Source organism: Sorex fumeus, unplaced genomic scaffold (assembly GCF_029834395.1).
Source record: "Sorex fumeus unplaced genomic scaffold, SorFum_2.1 ptg000077l, whole genome shotgun sequence".
Taxonomy (NCBI): domain Eukaryota; kingdom Metazoa; phylum Chordata; class Mammalia; order Eulipotyphla; family Soricidae; genus Sorex; species Sorex fumeus.
Genome location: NW_026606134.1, coordinates 2,171,740 through 2,192,386, shown reverse-complemented (window position 1 = coordinate 2,192,386; position 20,647 = coordinate 2,171,740). Strand labels below are relative to the sequence as shown.

The window sequence follows — 20,647 nt, the reverse complement described above, 5'->3', positions numbered from 1 at the left end:
TGAGAATAACTCAATGACATAACTTTTTTTAACAATGCTTTCCTATATTGCTCTTGTATTATCTTCATTGCTTTTTTATTGCTAGTCTTTTTAAAAAAATTTTTATTGAATTACCGTTATATAGTTACAAGCTTTCATGTCTGGGTTACAATCACACAATGATCATACACCCATCCCTCTACTAGTGCACGTTCCCTACCACCAATATGCCCGGTCTATCCCCTCTTTCCCACCCTTCCCTGCCTCTATGGCAGACTGCATTCCCCATATGCTCTGTCTCTCTCTACTTTTGCACATTATGGTTTGCAATACAGACCCTGAGAGGTTATCATGTTTGGTCCTTTATCTACTTTCAGCACACATCTCTTATCCCAACCAGTTCCTCAAGCCATCATTTTCTTAATGATCCCTTCTCTATTCCAGCTGCCTTCTCCCCTTTGCTCATGAGGCAGGCTTTCAGCTATGGAGTAATCTTTCCTGGCCTGTGTATCTACTATCCTTAGATGTCAGCCTCATGTTATGTTGTTTTATACTCCACAAATGATTGCAGTCCTTCTATGTCTGTCCTTCTCTTTCTGACTCATTTCACTTAACATGATACTCTCCATGTCTATTCATTTATAAGCAAAGTTCATGACTCCACCTCTCCTAACAGCTGCATAGTATTCCATTGTTTAGATGTACCAAAGTTTCTTTAACCAGTCATCTGTTGTAGGGCACTTGGGTTGTTTCCAGATTTTGGCTATTGTGAACAGTGCTGCAATGAACATATAGGTACAGATGTCATTTCTACTGTGCTGTTTTGCATCCTTGGGATATATTCCCAGAAGTGGTATTGAAGGGTCATATGGAAGCTCAATTTCTAGTTTTTGAAGGACTGTCCCAATTGTTTTTTAAAAAGGCTGGACTAGTGGGCATTCCCACCAACAGTGAAAAGAGCGTCCCTTTTTCCCCACATCCACACCAGCACTGGTTATTTTTGTTCTTTTGAATGTGTGCTAGTCTTTGTGGTGTGAGGTGATATCTCATTGTTGTTTTTATTTGAATCTTGGGACGGTTTCTGCTACTTTATCTTTAAACTCACTGATCTGATTTTTCAGTTTCTTTTTTTCCCCAGGATTAAAGAGTACTGGTGAGACTCTTTCCTTGCATGTAGCTGACAAGTTTCATCCCCAGCACCACAGAATGTGACCCCTGGGCTCAGAGTCAGGAGGAAGTCCTGAGCATTGCTGGGTGATGCATAAATTCTATCCCACCAGTCTTCAGTTTAAAAAACATTTCCCTGGGGCTGGAGAGATAGCACAGCAGGTAGGGCATTTGCCTTGCACACAGCTGACCCAGGTTTAATTCCCAGCTTCTCATATGGTCCCCTGAGCACCGCCAGGAGTGATTTCTGAGTGCAGAGCCAGGAGTAACCCCTGTGCATTGCCAGGTATGACCCAAAAAGCAAATTAATTAATTAATTAATTAAAAAAAATAAAAAATAAAAAACATTTCCACAGTACCTATTAAATAGTTAAATTGGAGTTTTCATCCTTTGGTTAATTTTTAAGCTCTATTTTATTAAATTTATTTTTTAATTAAAAAATTAAATCATAGTGAGATACACAATTACAAAGTTGTTCACAATTTGGTTTCAGTCATATAATGTTACAAGACTCATCCCTTAACCAGTGTACTCTCTCTGTGTGTCTCTGCCTCTCTCTGTCTCTTTCTCTTTCTCTCTCTCTCTCCATAAATTTTTCACTTAGTATATTTCACTCAATTATAGAAAACACAGAAGTATCTTCATATTTTTAAAACTAATGGGAATTTACTTTATATGCTGCTCAGCATATTAGATTTTCAGTTACCAATATCTTATAGAAAGCCCACATTAACACCCATAGAGCTACATTTTAATTTAATAAATGTATAACATTATATATTGTGTCAGTTCCTTTCTGCTGAAGTTATATTGTTTACAATCCATTGCTACATCAAACTAAAGAGTAGATACCTTAAAATATGTCTTTCTGCAACTTATTACTCTAAAATAGTTGATTATAAATATATGGAAATCCAAAGGAGAAGAGTCTAAACCATTTGACAAAAAGTTATGCATATTTCATATTACTAGTGCTTCAAGAAAACCACAGTAATTGAGACAGTTTAACTTTAGTATTAAGTAGGTAAATCAATGTGAGATAATGTAAAATTCAGAAATAACTGCATATGTACAGTTAATTGATTTTAACAAAGATACCAACATATCAATGGGGGAAAAGCTAACTTTTTTCAATACATTAATCTGGAAGAGCTAGAAAAATCCTATGGAAAATATAGACCTCTACCTCATATCCTACACACACACACAAATTATTTAGATAAGATAGGCCATAAACCTAAATGGTAGATAAAACCATAGCTTTCAGAAGAAAATTCATAATCTTTCAACCTTTGATAACAGTTCTAAATAGCTACTTCAATAATGAAGACATGTAAATATTCAATAAGCATATGAAAAGGTATTCCAGCATCACAAGTGGAAGATAAATTTACATTAAAATTAGAGTCAAATACAACTTCACACATTGTAGAAAAACTTACATGGAAACAGCATACACTAAACATGCATGCGAGTGGAATCGGATAGTCCTATCACCTCGCATACGCAGCCTCTAGTCTAGCAATTTCACTTAGAAGAATTTACCCAAAGAAACAAAATTGTGGCTACAGGAAGTCTTGCCCAAGACAGCCTATAACAACTTAATTCATGATAGTCAAAAGCAATCAAAATATGTCAGTAGCAAAATAGTATATTCAGAAAATGGAACAAAGGGATAGAGGAACAAAGGATATAGGAATAGGGAGAAATACAGATAAAAAACACATAATTGGGTTTTGAGAATTCCATGGAATGAAAGGAGCCTGACACAAAAGAATCCAATCTGTATGGTTCGGTTTCTATAAAGCCCAAGAACAAACAAAACTGATCTACGGTAGAATTAAGAACACTGTAGTCTGCAGAGGTGTGGACTGGGTGGAACGCGGCATGAGGAAAGTTTCTAAGGAGACAAGAACACTTCTGCTTGGGAAATGGGTGCATAGATTTCTCAAAACACATTAAAACGTAACTTGATATTTGTGTATTCTCTATCTGTGAATTTTAACTCAAAAATGATTTTTATGTGACTTTAATGAAGCTTAGTGAAATTAAGTGTAAGTTTTCAAATCACCTCTTTACTGATCAATTTGTAGCATTGTAAGTGACCCTGCTGTAAACATTTTTATGAACAAATCATTGATTGACTGACTTCCCAGAAGCAGAATTTATTAAATAAATAAGCAAACATTTTGAGACATTATAAACAATGACTAATTTATATTTTTACCAACAATATTCCAAAGTAACCATTTCCCAATCTCACCAATATTAGATGCTGTTGTTTTATAAACATTGAGAAATGACAGACACTAAAGAGCAAGAAATATAATTCTCTAACACTCACACCACCGGTACTATAATAACCAAGGAACTGTTCTAAGCAATGTAACATATTAATACCCATTTTATATGCAAAAAATAGGAAAAATGTGTGAGGGAAATGTGAAATATCTGAAAACTCTCTACAACCAGTGTATAAAAAGTGATTTGTGCTCAGCCTATTAGAGATAACTATTAGAAAATTAGAACTCCTCCAAAATAAAATGTTTCATCTCCAGAGAGTGGTAATCAATAAAAATTAGACAATTACTTGTTATGAAAACTGAAGTTCTCAGAGATGGCTTAAAGGCATGGACTTGCCCATTATCACTTGTTACCTATGAAATGCAACTTTAAAAAAAAACAGACAGTGAGGTATCACCTTACATAGGAGAATGACCCATAACAAAAAGGTCAAAAAGGAGAAAACAACAAGTGCTGGTGGGGAATGCAGAGATAAAAGGAAAACTATACCCACTCCGTGGGAATGTCACAAAATTGAGGGAACGTTGTATTTGTTTTAGAAAGACAATTTGCACATCTTCAAAATATCTATTAACCCAACAAACTTCCCACCCAAATATCTGTTTTCTCCCATCACAGTCCATTAGGTGCCATCTACCCTTTTAGGTCTCTGCCCTCAACTTCTTTGTAACCTCAGTTCTGTGGTCAGAGTCCAGTGAGGGGTTCTTCTGGGGGGTGGTGGTGGTATCTGATTTTATCTCTTTGCTTGCTCTGTTTATTTATATCTCATATATGAATGATCCGGTATTTGTTTTTCGCCTTCTGACTTATTTCACATAGTATGACCGTCCTCCAAAACTAAAAGGCAGTGACTCACCTTTTCTCATGGCTGAATAGTATTCCACTTCCCATTATACACCATGTGTTCTTTATCCTTCCAACTAAAGTGGTGGGGCATGAAGGTTGTCTCCAGATTGTGATTATTATAGAGTTGCAACAAGCACCTTTTCAAATTAATGTTCTTTTGTTTTTAGATACCTAAGGAATTCTGGATAATAGATGTATTTTTACTATTTGAGAACCTTCTAGACTGTTTTCAGTTGGTTACTTCCAAAGCACTAACCAAACTGAACTCTTTAAAAGAACTTGTTTATGTTTTTGTAACATAAATATCATTGTTAATGCAGTGACAGGAATTATATTATTGGTAATGCCTAGAACTCACATCCAACAGTGCTACTGGAGGATGAGAGTTGGCATGTGGGGGTTGGATTTGCAACCTCAAGCCTGAGCAATAGTCACTCTCCCACTAGGCCACATCCCGGGATTGTCTTGCCTTTGTTTACACTGCCTGCAATTGCTGCTGTAAACCGATATCCTTACTTCAATTCCAGTACTCCAGACTTAGTCTCTGGACTGCCAATGACCCTTCATCCTTGTCTTGCTCTTTAAACTTGACTTATTGTTTTGTTCTTTTTTTCCCCTGGAATAATGTTGACTCTTTAGGAAGTGAAAATAAAAACAATAGCAGAGAGAAGCTGTGAATAGCAAATCACATAACTTACTCATAACCACCTGCAGAACACTGACACATGTGTTCTAACAATTCATAGTTATCAGATTCTATTGACTATCACAGGTGGAAATATGCAACAAATACCTTCATTCACATGCCATGCCCTTTACATCCATGACGAATGTTTAAAATGTGCTACTAAAATACATTTTTTCTCCCAGAAAAATGAAGTAATTGTGACTGAACATTTTTAACTGATTCCTTTTGAACTTAATAATGATTCTGTAGGGGCAGGAATCATTTATTAAGTTACTAGCAGGAATTCAGTGACTATATTAAGCTCTCCAGTATGTATGCCTTTATAAAATTACAAAGGATTACATTTCATGGTTGTCCAGGGTCATTCAAAAATAATAAAAACAATAGATATCATAGTAATGTCAAAGGCTTCCTCTCCTGGAAATCTCATTCATTTGGTGTTTTATGGCCCCATACCACACATTTTTAGATTCTCAAATAGAACCACACACAAATAATCACTAGATTGTAAAACATATATTTGATGACTGTGTACACCTATTTTAAAAATCTAGTAATTCAGGGGGGCTGGAGCGATAACACAGCAGTAGGGTGTTTGCCTTGTGTACGCCAGCCCGGCGGAGCCGGGTTCAATTCCTCCTCCCCTCTCAGAGACCCTCGCCCGCACGGCAAAGCCTGGCAAGCTACCTGTGACGTATTCAATATGCCAAACACAGTAACAACAAGTCTCAAAATGGAGACATTACTGGGTCCTCTCGAGCAAATCAATGAACAATGGGAGGACAGTAATTCAGGGGCCAGAGAGCTAGTACAGCAAGCAGTGCAATTGCCTTGCACACAGCTGAACTGGTTTGGTCCCCAACACTACATTGGATCCCCCAAACCCACCAGAAGTGATTACTGAGCCCAGAGCTACAAGTAAGTCCTGTGCACAGCCAGGAGAGGCCCCCAAACCAAAAATAAATAATTAATTTAAAAAATATGATAGTTCAGCACATCTAGAGATTTAAAATGTACCAAGAACTCTCTCAAAGCTTTTGTTGGGGCCTGAGCGATAGTAGAGTTGGCAGGGTGCTTGTCTTGTACACAGAAAACCTGGGTTTGATCCCTGGCACCACATAGTCCCCTGAGCCCCACCAGGAGTTATCCCTGAGCACAGAGCCAGGAGTAAGCCAGGAGTGATGCTGAAACAATCGAAACAGGTTTAAAATCATTCTGTTCTCAAACAGAGCATTAGACCTCACACTCTTTGTGGAGGCTGGAGAGCTATAACATACAGCAGGTAAGGCATTTGTCCTATACAGTCAACCTAGGTTCAATTCCTGGCACCATATATGGTACCCAGCAAGTACTGCCAACAGTCACCCTGAGCACAAAGCCAGGAATAAGCCCTGAGAAAGCCAGAGGTGCCCTCCACCTTCCCCCCCTCCCCCCCAAAAAAAAAACAAAGAAGAAAGAAGGAAGGAAGGAAGGAAGGAAGGAAGGAAGGAAGGAAGGAAGGAAGGAAGGAAGGAAGGAGAAAAAAGAAAATGAAAGGGAATGAAAGAAAAGAAAAAGGAAAGGGAAGGGAAGGGAAGGGAAGGGAAGGGAAGGGAAGGGAAGGAAAGGAAAGGAAAGGAAAGGAAAGGAAAGGAAAGGAAAGGAAAGGAAAGGAAAGGAAAGGAAAGGAAAGGAAAGGAAAGGAAAGGAAAGGAAAGGAAAGGAAAGGAAAGGAAAGGAAAGGAATTGCAGCTGTGACTGTACCAAAGCACTGTGGGGCATCTCCTGGCTTGCTTCTGCCTTGCTGATGGTTTCAGTGCCTCCATTGCCCTTATATCGTTCATCAGCTGTCTACTCAGACCCACTGAATTTCTCTTTAGTAGCTGTATACTAGGTACATGGTTTCAACCTCAGCCCTATTCTGTTGCTTTGGCCACTTTTGGTTCCACACTCTCAGGTTCTGCTTTAGGAAATGAGGCTGAAGACAAGCTTCATGGCCAAATGCAAGCATGGTTCATATAAAAGGAAAGAAAACAGAGGGGAAAAAATACACATGCTCTGTGAAGAATGTTTGGCCTGACACTTGCCTCAGAATGTAGGCAGAGCAATTCGATTTTCAGTCACCACTAAACACAAGTAGTATCCAACTTTCCCTCATTCATTTGCAAATTTGGTTTATAATCTTTGAATCTTTCCCTGGCACCAACCCTTTCATTCTGAATCTTTATAATATCCCTGCCTCAAGCATTCCCTGCCAGCACTCATAGTACAAATGCTCAAGCGTCAGACTTCTCAGACAAGCACCACTCAGGCCTAAAATCCTGTGTCATGTTAGGTTGAACCTCTCTCTCTGCTGGTCTGTCTTTTTGAGTCATAATTCTGGGTAACATCAGGAGCTTTGGGTAATTTTTATTTCATTTTTTAATTTCTCCTATTTTCGTAATGATAATCAGTGCCCTGGGAGAGTTTGAATTATTAAGTCCAGACTTCTTGAAAATAAAGATAAGTTCTGGAAGGATGCAATACCTCAGAGACTTTATTACTATCATTACTAATTATTATTATTTATTATTATGCCATGCCAGAGATGGAAACCAGGGCCTCAAAATGCAAGATATGCATCCTATTACTGAACCAGATTCCTGGCTCTCCCAGAGTGTTTATATAGTACCATTTCAGAAAAAAACTCAACACTGCATATTCCATATAACACATAAAATTCATTTCTATTAAAAATATGAAAATGCGGTCCCAAGGCCACAAGAATTATGGGTTACTTATATAATCTTAAATAAATATATTGGATGGCTCTCTTCCAACAGTAAGCAGAATATCTACAATTTAAAGATTATTATATTTCATAACGCCTATCAATTCATTTTCTGCCACCTTTAATTTTTTATACATAAAAATAGAACTGTTATTTTTCAGTCAGTATAGAGGTCAGTAGTTGAAATTCAGCTGACAATTCCAAGAACTCTGAACTTGCATCTCATTACAAAAATTTATCAGTACTGTATGCTGGTTCCCTAGGCAACCAAAACTCCACTTCAGAAATGAACTGGATAGTCAAAAGAAAGCATAACTAACACATACACTAAACCAAACAAAAGGCAATTTTGTTTCATTTGCTAAAATAGATTTGACCAAGTGTTTTTACATGAAGGCAGATGGTAGCTGCATTAATATTTATGTTGGACAAAGCAAAAAAGGCTCACAGAGGAACTAAGGACTTTAAAATGAAGATTTTTCTTTGGAACTGGGTAAAAGCCATCAGTGGAGAATGAGCACAGACTCCCAAATCTGAGTATGAATCCATGCTCAGTCACCCCTCAGCTCTTGCCTTGGGTAAGCATTGTTTTCTGAACCTCAGGTCCCCCATGAATTAGAGCTACATTGTAAAAAGAGTGCAATAGGGATTAAATGCAGTGATACATGTGAGTCATAATTATTGCCATCATATGCTTGCCCTGGGGTAAGCAAGCTTAAAACTGTGAGACAAATATTAGAAGCTTCATTTTACAATGAAAACAATATTTATTTGGGGGGGTACACCCAGTAGTGTTCAGGGCTTACTTCTGGCTCTGTGCTCAGGTATCACTCCTGGAAGACTCAGGGTTAGGGATGCCATATGGGATGCCAGGGACCAAACCTGGGTAAGTCACATGCAAGGCAAATGCTCTGCATGCTGATCTATCAGTCCAGCCCCTATTTTAAAAATTTAACGTTTTCAAGGGCTAAACAGCTAAGCAGCTCACATGAAATTCAGACTATAAGGACTAAGTCCGTGTTTCATACACAATCTCACTGCTCTTCAATGGAGCAGAGCCTCAGTCACAGTAGGCACTTGATAAAGCTTTTATTCGTTAATAAGGCAAGTACAGGGGACACACTGAGAACTTTCAAGTTACATGATTTTAGGATGGGATCGCGCCAGAGTCCCAGTGAACAGCACCTCCTGAGAAGGAGTACAACAGCTAGCTTTCCCTCACAGACAAAGGTAAACATCAAGAAAGCAGCAGGTGGGGCTGGAGCGACAGCACTGTGGGTAGGGCATTTGCCTTGCACACTGCTGACCCGGGTTCAATTCCCAGCATCCCATATGGTGCCCCGAGCACTACCAGCATTACTCCTGAGTTCAGAGTCAGGAGTAACCCCTGAGCATCCCGGATGTGACGAAAGAAAGAAAGAAAGAAAGAAAGAAAGAAAGAAAGAAAGAAAGAAAGAAAGAAAGAAAGAAAGAAGAAAAGCAAGCAGCAGGCATCATGACGAGAAAACCAACCCATACAGCTGATTGGGAAAGGGTGGGTAGTTGAGAGAGAGGAACATTGGGTCCTAGAGAGAGGGAGGTGGGTGCACTGGTGATGCGTGTTGTATTGAAATCATGTGTATGAGAATCCCTTTTTAATAGCACTGTAAACCACAGAATCTCAATTGAGATACATTTTTAGAACTATGCATGACTCTTACCTCTTCAACACAAAATTCTAAGCTCCTCTTCCTAGTGGCCTCGACCCCAGTGTGAATAGAAGCACAGAAAAGTTTGGAACCAACCACCGAACTGGGATTTGGACAAACAGGCTCAGAGTGTTTGCGTCTTATTTCAGAGGAGGGCAACATGGAGCATTCACCTGATTCTCATTGTTTGCTTCATCCACCCCCCCCCCATGTTTACCTTTCACGCTTGTAATTCTGAGAGCACTCTCTTCTTTAGACCAGTCCTTCAAATCTCAATTCTCAACATCAAAGATGCCTAACAATTTTTTCTAAACAAAGACATTCCTCTTCCTAACAGAGTCTTGGGCTGTGTCAGCTCTCCGGGTAGCATGTTTACCTGTCTCTGTTCGCATCATGTACTTGCTACAGGCAGATGAGTAGCTGGTGTCCGTTCCCAGGCTCATGTATGTTGATGCAGTTGACAACTTGGATAGCAGCAGTAGAAGAAACACAAAGCACCAAGAGTAGTTTAGAGAAAGGCATCCCATAACCACTTGCTACACGGGCTGATACTTGTGTCCTCACCCATCTTGAAACTCAACCTTCGATATGTGTAGGAGACTCCATGGGGAAGTGTCAGGTCCTGAGGAGATTGTCTTCATGAATAGAATTAGAGTCCCTGCAAGAGGCCCCCAGGAGTTCTCCTGCCCCTTCTACCAAGCAAGAAGACTGCTCTATGAACCATAAAGCTGATCTCATCAGGGTAATAGTCTTGGACTTCCAGTCCTCTGTGTTAAATGCAACATGTTTATAAGCCACCTGATCAAAGGTATTTCAGCTATAGAAGTCTGAAACCAATTAAGTTATCACCCATGCCTAAAAGCTGTGATTTGCTTTACAAATGTTCCTCCAAGGAAAGAAAAACAAAATAGAAATAACATGTACTGTTGGTCCTCTTTTTCCTTTTAAATAATGCATTTTGATTTTCCACAGGGTCTTCAAGTATTAGAGTTTTCTTTCTATCTTGAACTATTTTCTTTAGTTCCACTCTTTTGTTTCATTAAAACTCTCAACTGGGCATTCCCAAAGGAACTTGGCAATGTAAATTAATTCCTCTGGGCCCAAGCGTAATCATCTGGTAACAGAACAGCAATGAGAATACAATCTGCACTGGGTACCAGGAGTTGCCCAGGCTAACCTAGTTATAATCGTTATTCAGACAGACACACCCTTGGCAGAGTCTTAACCCCTTCTGCTCATCCAGAAACCTTATGACTAGGACACTTTTTGGGGGGCGGTTGTCTTTTTTTTGGGGGGGAGAGGTGGACACACCTGGTGATGCTCAGAGGTAGATGCTCAGGGGTGACTCCTGGCTCTGTGCTCAGGAATCATGGTGTTTGGGGGACCATGTGGGATGCCAGGGATTGAACCCAGGTCAGCCGCATGCAAGGCAAGTGCTCTACCCATTGTACTATCTCTCCAGCCCCTTGACTAAGATTCTTAAAGTAACACCATGGAAGTATGTCCCCGGTTCCCACCCAATACTAAGTCTCCAGATTGGCCTTCTCAGAAACTCTTTAAACAGTAGTTGACTTCTGTGACTCTGAGTCAGTGTTTGTTTTGCTGCAGAATCTACCCACCCATCTCTTCTTTGTCAACATTGCAGCCATGCTTCTTCCTACTCCAGTCCAGCACTTGTTTAAAGGAGTGAATTTTGTCATTGATTTCTAGTCATTGTAAATTTTGATCTGCCATATGAGAGCATCAGAACCTACTCTAAAGTTCTTTTAAGGGTTAAATGAAACAGTTATGTAAAGAACCTGGCTCAGAGCCTGGAACATAACTAAGCTCAATGGAACTATGATCCCTACCCTTTCCCTTCTTCACCTCCAGGCCCTCATGATCTCCCCAGTCTCTGAGTTCCTTTAATAGCGTCTTTTATTTCTCCTTCCACCTATCCAGGACCTGGTAAATGCTTTAATGTAATTCATTTGTTAACATGAGTTTTTCCAAACTGTCCCATAAATTTAAGATATAGATCCAAAATACGCTTAGGGCCTGCCCACAAAAAAATATAAAAGAGTGGCAGTAACGATTTTTAAATTGAATGTAAGTTCACTGTAAAGTACTTTTTGCTATGAAGAGGTAATGTGTAAAGAATAACAAACGCTACTAAAGAATATCAACAAAAGCCTCAGCAAACATATTTAAGCTGGGGGTTAAACAATTAATAAGACTTAATCATGAGGATATGCAAAAAAAAAGTAATTTAGGCAGACAGAAAAAAATGTATACCAAAAAGTAACTCACCACAGTTTAAAAATAGACAGGCATATTTAGGCTTGCTGCACGATTAGCTATGATTATAAAATCGGGTGTTTGCTTGATTTTGTTTGGGGGCCACACCCAGCACTGCTCAGTGCTGACTCCTGGCTCTGCACACAAAAATCACTCCTGGCAGGACTCAGGGGATCTTATGGGGTGCTTGAATCAAACCTGGGTTGACCACGTGCAAAACAAGTGCCCTAGTCACTGTACCTTCTCTCCAACACCTCAAAACCATAGATTTTCAAAGCAAAAAGCAGAAGACACAGGTACAGAAAAAAATGACATGGACAATGAAACAAAATACTTTAAAAATTCTTAATATGCAATTGTCCTTTTTAGAAAAGCTAAATAAATGGAAACCTAATAATAAAAAGGTAAGCAAATGGTTCCATAAGTAGTGACCAAGCAAATGAAGGAACCATGCAGACCTGAATCATGAGACTGGGGGAGAGAACCTGACGCCTTCTCAAAAGTACTGTCGCACTCTAGCACTGTCCTCTCGTTGTTCATCGATTTGCTCAAGCGGGCACCAGTAACGACCCCATTGTGAGACTTGTTGTTACTGTGTTTGGCATATCCAATACGCCACGGGGAGCTTGACTGCAGTGCACGCGGGATACTCTCAGTAGCTTGCTGGGCTCTCCGAGAGGGACAGAGGAATCAAACCCAGGTCGGCTGCATGCAAGGCAAATGCCCTACCCGCTGAGCTATCATAGCTCCAGCCCATCTCAAAAGTACTAATACAAAGTTTCAAATTATTTTCATAATATGTGAACAAATCCTTCAAAGAAATTTGTGTAATAAAAAAAGGCCATTGGTATGTTGATCGTGGTGATTTTATGTGAATCTTTTTGAAATTCTTTTTAAATGATTTATAACTTTTCAAGGCATCTATTTGGAAAATGCTTTTATGTTTATAAAATTATTTTATTCTTTTTCCGGGTAATTCATAACAACTTTCTATTGCCACGTGGTTGGGTGGCATAAGGATGAAAACCAGAAGCCACAAATCCTAAACAAATAGCCCCCAATGTTTACTTCCTCTGTCCCGTAGACCTCCACTTTCACTCCCTCCTTATCTCAAAACCTCAAACAGCATGCATTTAGAAAGGTTCTGAGGGTTTTCTGCACTCAGTCTATGATATATTTTATGCTGAAAGCACGGCATTCAATTCAATTTTTGGGCTTTTTAACCAAAGCTTTCTCAGTGAGGATGCATTTATTTTGGAGATGAGATGGATCCTAGAAATTCCAGACAATAAGGCAGACTGGGAAGATGTTTGCCAGACATCCAAAATCTATGTAAAATTAGCTGTCAGTCCAATGTGAAGTTAGGGTAAAGAATGTAGGATCAAAAGTTAAGGAAAAGGAAACTCTTAGCTTCTTTTAGTTTTCTATTTTTATTTTCTAACATTTAAAAAAGCTGGAGCGATAGCACAGCGGTAGGGCATTTGCCTTGCATGTGGCCGACCCCGCCAACCCAGGTTCGATTCCTCTACCTCTCTCGGAGAGCCCAGCAAGCTACCAAGAATATCTTGCCCGCACGGCAAAGCCTGGCAAGCTACCCATGATGTATTCGATATGCCAAACACAGTAACAACAAGTGTCACAATGGAGACGTTACTGGGCCTGCTTTAGCAAAATAGGTGAACAACAGGAGGACAGTGCTACAGTGCTAACATTTAAAATCAGACTGCTTTAGCATTTAATTTTAATGTGGCTTTCAGGTTTATTTCTCAGTATCTTATTAATAACATGTTAAAGAATTTTACTTTCTCAAATTACAAAAGGTATGCATGCATTTTTCAGAGTATATCAACATAATAAAGCCTCATATGAATGCCACAAAGCCATTCCAAATAAGCAACCCAAACATTATTACTGTCTTCAAAGAGTGACAGAAGATAAGCGTGTGCATTTTATTATATTTTTAATAAAGGCAGCAAACTGTCCTACAGAGGAGTAATTATATCCTTCAATACCCAAGATTTGTTTCTAAATTGTGTTGAATACCACCAGTTTCTTTTTCATGGGAATTATTAATCTTGAAAGGTCAGCTATAAATAAAAAATCTTTTGCTAATAACTTTGCAGCTGGATAGAACTGAGCTCCCACCTAATTAGCAGGGTGCCTGGCTGCCAGGATTTCCTTCTTGAGGCTGTAGGTTGAGACTTGAAGCACAGTCCCGAGTGTTCCCCGGTAGCCCAAATCTTTCCAGGTGCTCGCAGGAGCTAGAGGCATCCTGCAAGCAATGCTGAGAAGCGTTCTGAATCTTTAGAAATGCTCTGAGGATCAGGCCTCTGCCACACTGTCAAATGACACCTCAGCAGCACATTAATTACTATTAGCAAACATTAATGTTTATTAAGCACACTACACACAACTCCAAGATGATACAACCAAAGAGTCAGCGGCATATCTACACCCACCTAAGTACTGGAGGACAGAATTTTCCTGTCTAAAATCTTAGACTCTTGCAAGGCCTCAGGGTGTTTGGAGTCAGACAAACACATGCTAAAATTCAGAGTCAGCCTCCTCTTGGGCCAACTGGTGAAGACACCCACATCTCAGCTGCTTCCTCTTTGAACTGTGATGAAAGGATCCCAGGTTACATGGGCTTCCTGTTACAATGAATTAACTCAGCTAAAGATCTAGGATTAGCCTCACGTTGCCAGATGCAGCTATCAAAATTGCTCTTGTGGGAGGCAGTGTGCTGTGGTGGTTAGGGGTGATGCACCCTCAAGCTAAACCTATCATGGCTCAAATCCCACCACTGCCAAATGAAAGCCACGTGGTGTAACCCTTTGTTATCTGTCGCCTCCTTTGTAAAATGAAGGCAATGATCATCTGTCTGTTTGGAAGGATGAAGTCAGTCATATATAAAACACTGCTGGGAGAAAAGAAATTCTTAATTTTAATCTGTCTTCATTATTTTCTTACTGATTTGCAGCATCTCCCCTCATCCTCATGCTGACATGTAACCTATTGTAAGACAACTACAAACTATCGTGTGCCAATTCTGACTACTCATGGGAAAAAAAAACCAATGCTTCCTTCCTGGATAGGAGTGGTTACAATCTAGTTTTTTAGCAGGACATAAATCTCCACTCACAATGCCAGAAATCATATTCCATTGACAATGGCAGGTAAGGCAACCAGTGAGACAGGAGAGCAGAGGAGGGAGACACCTTGAAAATATCAGTCTTTCCTCTTTGGAGTGGACAAGTTCCTCAGGGTCAACCAGAATTCAGGAGAAAAGGGAAATGAGGCAGTGTGCCAGGACCCTGGAATGTCATGGCCCAAGATAAATTTTTCTTTTTCCTGCTCTCGGGTTTATTTGTACAAACAGCACAGGAGGACCTGACTGGAGACAGCCCAGTGATCTCACCAGTCCTTCCAAGCTCACACTGACAGGAGTCTCTTAGGGAGCCTTGGAGGGGGCCAGGGCACCTTTGGCAGCTTGAGCTGGTGCTGGAGCTACAGCCGTCTGGGTCTTACTCTGCGGCTTGGCGCTACCCTTCATCTGAGCCTTGGCTTTAGCCTTGGTTGGATCCTTGGTTTCAACCTTGGTTTTTGGCCAGCAAAGACTGAGACTCTTGGCAGTGCGGGCACGAGCCTTTTTCCCAAGCCTGGGGTGAGCAATCTAAGCAAGTCGACTGAGCTTGCGACTGTTCTTTGTGATCACGGGCCTGGTCGGCTTGGGCTTCTCCAGGGCCTTGATGGCCTCGGCGCGGGCATTCATGGCCTTAGCATTGTTGGTCTGCATCTTCTTCAGGCCCTTCTTGTTGTGCTACTTGGCAAAACGCATGCTCCTTAGGAATTTGGGGTCCACCCCTTTAAGAGACTCATATCGCTGTGACCGAGGTTTCTTAATGCCATTTCTGTGCCATTTTCGAGACGGTTGTGCATGGTGCGGTTCTTGGACTTGGCCATATCTGCACCACGACAGTGGTTCCCTGAGTGCTGGAACCAGAAGAGCGCCCAAGATAAATTTTTAATCAAAATGAATAAAAGACAGTTTTTTAGGCATGCTAAGGTACTAAAAAATATCCATTACCCATTCATACTCTAATTTCTAATGATAAAAAGCATTTTAATGCCAAAAGTAGGTAGAAAAAAGTTATATCTATATTTTAAAAAAATCTTATCAAAAATGGCCCACTGATTATATGTGTGTTGTATAAGTACACGTTTGGGTTCAAATGCACAATCTCATTTTTCCCTAATACTGTCTCATTGTTTCTGATTTCTGTTCAGACTGATGAAAACCTCAGCAGAACCTTCAGCAGGTTGGATTCAGCATTTGGCAATCACTGGAGTAAAGTGCAGAGCGGAATGTCTGACCGGCCAGGCCGTGCCCCCAACCAGGCAAGCGATGGGTACTGGAATCAGATCATTTGAATCAAAACGTTTGGCTCCCATTACTGAAATAACTTACTTCCTCACCAATCTTTCCAAAAATCTGTTTCCATGTTCTGATTCTGTTTGCTCGGGAGGGAGGTCTGGGGGTGCTTTAATAGGCTGATTGTGCAACAATGGGTTAAACTGAAAAACCATAAGCTGGGTCAGTAAATGGAGATGAATTGTTAGTGTTCCTAGAAAGAACAGCTTCGTTTTCCAGATTTCCTGAGGAAGGAGCTGCACGAAGTAGCTTATTTGATTTTGCAGACGGAAACAGGTAGCAGGAAACAGAGCCCTCCAGGGAATATTCAGGGAATGTTTCAAAGGAAGCATTGTAGAAAATTTTTGAAATAACTCTTTGAATCAAAGCTTGAGATAGCATGTGGAGGAAAGATCATGACCCTACAATTCCCCTCACTACCTGGGCAACCCTCCAAACCAAACCTCTAGGAGCCTCAGTTTTCTTGTCTATGAAATGGGGAGACATAATTCATACTGTACAGCTTAAAGAAAAAATTGCAATATATTGGAATGTGTTCAAATCACCTCTTAGGTGTAGTCATTGTAGTCATTAGCTGGTTCTATAATAAAATATGTGGAGAAGATACAGTGATGGGAGCCCAGACAGGATACTCAGATTCCTAGAGGAACCCAGGAAAAGCAAAGCACATGTAGTATGTCTTGAAAGGTATGTGGGTGTTCATTAGGTGGAGAGTACTAAGAACAGAATTTCAGGCTGGAGAAATCACAAATGCACAGGAATACAAAGTGCCCCTTTGAGCCGAGCCAATTATAGGGAATTCTCTTCTAGAAATGCACAAACATTTCCTAAGTACTAAGGACTTATTCATGCCGTTTAACCAACTGCAGCGGAACCTGACAATGCAAAGAATAGGACCATAAATTGGCAATTTTCTCGACTCCTCTTTTTAGCATCCCCACCTGGCGACTCTGCCAACTTTGAAGGGTTAGTCCACTTCTGTGAGGAGAGGGGTGGTGTGAAAAGTGACACCCCACCACTCAACATTTCTGAATTTCAGTATAGTTCAGTATAGGATGCACATTTTTTGTTTGCTTCGGGCCCATACCTGGCCATGCTCAGGGTTACTCCCAGCTCTACACTTAGAAGTAAATTCTGGTCGTGCTCTGGAGGATTGTATGTAGTACTGGGGTAAAATCCAGGCCAGCTGCATGCAAGACAAGTGGCCTACCTGTTGGACTATCACTCCAGCCCCTGATGCACATTTTCTAAAAAAAAATTTTCAGTGGGTTGGGCCACACCTAGAAATGCTAAGGGTTTACTCCTAGTTCTGTCCTCATGGCACTACATGTGGTGTTGAGGATCAAACTGAAGTCCGCTTCAAAGCAAGAGCCTTAACCACTGTACTATCTCTCTGGCCCCTAATACGTATTTTGGTTCAGTGTATGATAATATGATACATGTATGTGACTATAAAATACACACTATCATATCAAGTCTCTTTCCTATACATCTACCAAATGAAAAGTTTAATTTTCTCTTGCACATTACACATTAATTGGGATAATACTTCTAACGATCTGTGTATTTTTGCTTAACTATGAAACAAGTGCCACATTTTCATGACTGATTTTTGGAAACATCTATTGTCATGGACAGAATTTGCTGTGATTTTAACTGACCAAATTTGCATGGTTCAATGCAGAGATTACTATCTTGAAAAGGAAATATCTAGCTGCTTGGTGACTTTAGACCCAGTTCAATGTTTCTAACAATATTTACAACAGATGACACCCTAACCATGACTAAGTCAAAAATCTTTTTTTAAATAATGTAGGAGTACTGCTATTTGTTCAGCCGTTGATTAAGATGATAGAATTGGGCATGAACTCCACATTACTTTTATATTTTATTGTATCACCATTGGGCTGGAGTGATAGCACAGCAGGTAGGGTGTTTGCCTTGCATGCGGCCAACCCGGGTTTGATTCCTTTGTCCCTCTCAGAGAGCCCGGCAAACTACCAAGAGTATCCCGCCCTCAAAGTAGAGCCTGGCAAGCTCCCTGTAGCATAGTCAATATGCCAAAAACAGTAACAACAAGTCTCACAATGGAGACATTACTGGTGTCCACTTGAGTAAATTGATGAACAATAGGAAGACAGTGCTACTGTGCAGTATATCACCATGAGATAGAGTTACAAAGCTTTCATGTTTGATATTTAGCTATACAATGATGGAACACCCATCCCTCCACCAGTACACATTTTCCACCACCAATGTTCCCAGTGTCCCCCACCTCCACATCCCAGTCCTCACCCTGCCTCTATGCAGACAATTTCCTCAATACTCTCTCTCTAACTTTGGGCATTACGTTTTGCTCGAATTTTCCCACCACTGTTCAAGCCTACCTGCCAGGGGCACACAGTAGATAATTTATTTTCCATTGCTCATTTTGAATATCATGAGAGCTCGTGCAGCTGTGACTGTAAATGTGAATTTCTAGATTGTAAATGGTTGGGTTTCAGAGACATCTGTATGGCACTAATCCATTTTGGGATTCAATTGGGAGTCTCTGGGCCAGGACTGTTGGTGCGCTAAGATGGCGCCCGGAGGCAAATTATGGGCATGACAGCCAGTCTACTGGGTGGGCAGGGACCGAGGGAGGACAGCCTGAGTTCTCTGCCACCATGTGGCCTGGAGATTTAGTCCTGGAACCCACATACCGAGTTCTTGTGGAAGCTCTTGGTCACTGGGATTCCATCTGGAGTAATTGGGGAGACTGCACCTGCTCCATCTGCGGTGCCCAGGTGAAACTGGCTCAGTATGGGGCCCAGAGAGATCTCTGGGACTGTGGTGTCTTCCAGGACTTGCTTCTGTGTCTCTGGGTCAGGTCTGTTGGTGTGCTAAGATCCACATAACAAAATTTTCAGCAGATTTTATCTTGGTGAGGTCCATTCTGAGACGGTGGAGTCAGGCTGGGGGTATGGCAGTAATTTTGAACTGTGGAAGCAAGTGGCTGCTGGGGACTCTGTTTGGGTGGGCACAGGCCAACCCGCCCCCTCTAATTTACTCTGGTCTATTCAGCCATGCATGGATCCGAGCTTAACTGTGGCTTTTAATCTCTTTTGAGATTTATTTAGGGGTCTCTGAAGCAAGGCCGGTAGTAGAGCTTACAAAGTGGCGCTGGAGTTGGTTCGTGGGGGTGACTGCCAGTGCTTCCATGTGTATTGGGAAGTGGGGGGAGGTAGCCTATCCCAACTCTGAGAAAGCCTGGAGATTTCCATCACAAAACCCGCATACCAGAATTTTCAGCAGATTATATCTTGGTGAGGTCTGTCCTGAGATGGTGGAGTCAGGCCGGGGGTTTGGCGGTGATTTTGGTTTGTGGAAGCAAGTGGCTGCCAGGGGCTCTGCTTGGGCGGGCCACCAGGTCAACCTGCCCTCCTCTGATTTACCCCAGTCTGTTCATTCATGCAAGGGTCTGAGATTAACTGTGGCTTTTAATCTCTTTCGAGATTTATTTCTGGGTCTCTGAAATAAGGCCAATAAATGAGCTTGTATAGCTGAGTCAGAGGTGATTTGTGAGTGGGGCTCCCACATACCTAACTTTTATCCATTCAATTTATTGGTAAACTTGGTCCCAAGTTGTTGGGGTCTGGCCAAAGGCACAGTGCAATTTTGGGATACCAGGAAGCCTGAAGGCACCATCAGGCTGTTGATGCACTCACCCTGCAGGTACAGGTTGACCTATTGGCGGCACCATACCCTCTGAACCAAAATCTTGAGTTGCAATCCTTCCTGGACTAATATTAAGCTTGGGACTGTGAACTATTTGTCAACGGGAGAGAAACAGCACATCCAGAACTAATGAGTTACTGTCAGAGAACACGTGTTCCCAAGGTAGAATCTGACTGTAGAGCCATAACAAACTAGAGAAGCAAGCGCTTTTGGGAAACTGTGATCCTTGCTGGAACTGTAGCATATTGCCCTACAGAGTTACTCCTATCAGGTCTGAAAATCTAACCCAAAGAGAACTGAACAGAAAAAACAGCTTCTCACTTAACTAAAGTCCAAAGGTAAGACTGATTTTGGGGAGTGGCTTGATATCGGTGCTTACCTGTATCAGAGGAGTAACCAATGCATGATTTCCTTTTTTGTCCTTATCTCACATTGCCTTCTGTTCTCTTGGCTTTCATCCAAGACTCCAAGCAGTGGCAAGCCCCACTGCTCCCAATTCTGAGCAGATTGAAAAACAGAATCTATTTCCCAACCCCCATTCCCCGCCCCCACCCCACCCCCCCCACACACACATATAGTCTAGAATTACTTTCCACGAACTCCTGTGAATGGCTTTTTTATTCTGAACTCATCATAGGGGCCAGAGAGATGAGATCCTCTGCAGGACAAGATTTAACCCTAAAACTGTGGGTCAAGTCACCTCTAGTTCACATAAACAGACATGGAGAAGGTATGGCTCGCAAATGGAACCTGCAAGCTTTCACCAGAAGGGAGAAGGTTCTCAGCAGACAGACTCCTA

The 20,647-nt window shown here is 41.1% G+C and overlaps 1 pseudogene; it reads right to left on the bottom strand.

Annotated features, from left to right (window-relative positions):
- Positions 1–15,063: 15,063 nt before the first annotated feature.
- Positions 15,064–15,662, bottom strand: LOC130038543 (60S ribosomal protein L29-like; annotated as a pseudogene).
- Between the last annotated feature and the right edge of the window lie 4,985 nt (positions 15,663–20,647).